This window comes from Oryctolagus cuniculus, chromosome 3 (assembly GCF_964237555.1).
Source record: "Oryctolagus cuniculus chromosome 3, mOryCun1.1, whole genome shotgun sequence".
NCBI lineage: Eukaryota > Metazoa > Chordata > Mammalia > Lagomorpha > Leporidae > Oryctolagus > Oryctolagus cuniculus.
In genome coordinates, this window is record NC_091434.1 from 35,484,812 (window position 1) to 35,487,637 (window position 2,826).

At 39.5% G+C, this 2,826-nt stretch overlaps 1 non-coding gene across 1 annotated transcript; it reads right to left on the minus strand.

Moving 5' to 3' along the window:
* Positions 1–1,380: 1,380 nt before the first annotated feature.
* LOC127491935 (U2 spliceosomal RNA) lies at positions 1,381–1,571 on the minus strand. The gene has a single exon (XR_007920858.2). It is a non-coding gene; the product is annotated as a U2 spliceosomal RNA (small nuclear RNA).
* Positions 1,572–2,826: the final 1,255 nt, after the last annotated feature.

Below are 2,826 nucleotides of genomic sequence, written 5' to 3' on the forward strand. Positions count from 1 at the left end.
TTGGGTTTGAAAGAGCTGTTGTTCTGAATAAAAAGTTCAATGTAGGAGGGTCATCTAAAGGTTGCTAAACAAGACTAGGGACCCAGTGGAGTTAAAGAACCACAAATGTTCAATGGAGCCCTTCAGCCTGATTATACTGTCATCTCTAACAACGATCTGAAGATTGGCATGGTAGGTGAGAGAGAACCAACGTCTTCCGAAACTGTGCTGTTGATGCTGTTAACAACTGGGTCCAGTTGCTTCAGCATCAGCCTTTGCCAGGCTGCCCCAGCTCCTAAATTTCCTCCTGTGTTTCCTTCAGTTTAAGTCGACCTCAGACACTTGCTCACTCATCTATAAACTAAACATCCCTATCATTGAAACTGCTTCCTCTTGAAGCTGTTGGTGTCTGAAATTCCCCTCTGCCTGTAATCCATTTCCTTCTTACCCCACCCACTCCTTTGTATTAAAAATTCCTTCCCCCACTGCTTTTCTTTTGAATTAATTAACTTTCCTGGCTAGCTTATAGCCTGCATTTCCATATTTCCATTCTCATATTTATGTGAGCACCAAGAAGAAATTGGCACCCTGTTACTTCCCTCAGCCATCTCGCTCCTAGAAAAGCATATAGTCTGAGAATGAGTGTGAGCCTTGCAGGTGTTTGGGAGGTTCACATTGTTTGAAATAATTCTGGTTCCGGGAGGCAGTTAAATTTGGAGGCAATTGCCAGAGTTTGAGTCTGTTTGTGAATGGGCCCAACTCATGTGGACCTTAATGTCGGCAGGTAGAATTAACATCCTGGTTCTAAGAGCATACTGTACTCATTACCAGCCTCAGGCTTCCAGAAGGTTCACTTCTGTTCCCTAATATGTATTCATTATTCTTCTCCATTGGGAGAACCAAATCACCTGCTAGCAGCTGAAAGGCAAAGTATTATTTCACTATGACTCAGTGCTAAGTCAACTTGTGGGAGTGAGATTTATTTTGCTCTCTGAGCCACAACTGGGTATGAGATCATAGTGGATACAAATATGAAAAAAAGAGAACTTGGTAAATTTTAATGTTCATTTGTAAAACTTGTTCAACCCAGCCCCATTTATCATTCTCATATACTTTGTTCTCAATAATAGAAAGTGTTAGTTTCTATATTAACAATCATTTGGAGGGTCCTTAATATAGAAGGAGCACGACCTTTGATAATTCACTTGGAATAGGAGGATGATGTTATCATGGAAAGCTAGACATATGTGAGACTATGTCTTTTTTCTTTGCATGTTCTTAGATAAGTTACTTCATCTCTCTGACCCCAGTAAAATGGGAACAAATTTACCTCCTGCATATAATTCTTGCTAGGATTATACAAAACACTGTTTTTTTTTTTAAATTATTTATTTATTTATTTATTGGTGCACCATGCCTGGAGGTACCACAATACTGGGTCGATGCATGGAGTGGACAGAGCAAGCTCCTGTTCCAACTCCCTGCTACAAAAATCCATTTAATATATTGTCCTCGGATAGAGGACGTATCAGATATTAAACTGTTAAGAACAGATACTGCATTTGATCTTAGTCAAAAGGTCGAGAAACGATACAAAACACTATCGTATCAAGGATGGTGTCTGGCTGTAGGATTGCTGGATCTCAACACATCACTACCATCACTCTGCCCTTCTCTGTCTGGGAGCTACATTTTCCTGAGTCCTTTTCCCAGCGCTGTCCTGAGTTGCAGTTTGTCAGTGGCAGGTGTAGCAGTTTGCACCATGTGGTCCTTCACAGAACTCTCTGAGATGGTGCCTTGCAACACCAGTTCATGCCTCCAATTTTGTAATTAGACGTTCATGGCTTCTAGAATCTCCTTTGCATTCTGATGATGCCACTCATGCCAGTGCTTCAAGAAAGTGTTTTTGTGAATTTTCTTCCTGGTGATAGTTATTATATGTGTCAATTTGATTGGGCTAAGGAATGCCAGATAGATGGAAAGCATTATTTGGTTCATGACACCAATAGAACAAAAATGTAGAGAAAGGGAAAATCCTTTCTCTCTCTCTCTCTCTCTCTCTCTCTCTCTCTCTCTCTCTCCTTGAACTGGGACATTCATCCTTTCCTGGTTCTTAAGTTTTCAGACTCTGGGACTTAGACTGGCAGCTTCGTCTGTTCTTGAGCCTTTGGCCTTAGGTTGTGAGTTGTATCATAAACTTGCCCGGTTCTTAGATTTTTGGGCCAAAAATAAATTATGCCAGAAGTTTTCCTGGTTCTTCAATTGCAGACAGTGGGTTCTGGACCTTCTAATCACCTTTAATTGACTGAGCCAATTCCCATAATAAATATCTTAATTCTGCTTCTCTGGAGAATCCTGACCATCTCACCTCCATTCAAGTCCCTAATCCCCCTAAGTTGAAGGCACTCTGCATTTTTTTTAACCAATTCTAGATTGATTCAGTACCAAAATGTCTATGAAAATGACCCCTATGACTGACTAGGTTGGAAATAATCTCACTGAAACGTTTGCCCTTGAAACTTATTATTTTGGCTGTATTTCCCTACAGCATTCTAAATTTCATTACTAATTTTTAAAGGCAGAATTTATACTCTGTCAAAATGAGAATTTTATATTTGTTTATCCATTTCTCACAAACCTTAAACTTCCAATAACTATTTTAAAAACTGGACTTCATTGGTATTTCATGAGCCTTCCCAATTACTGTGACAGACTGAAATTTACCACCATTGCCTTTTTTGGTCTGTTATTATCCTCCCTTTATGAGTTACCAAGGATGAATCTCCTGATTAGAGATTAATAATCACTTTTTCATGTATTTCTCCAAAAATTACTCTGCTGCATACA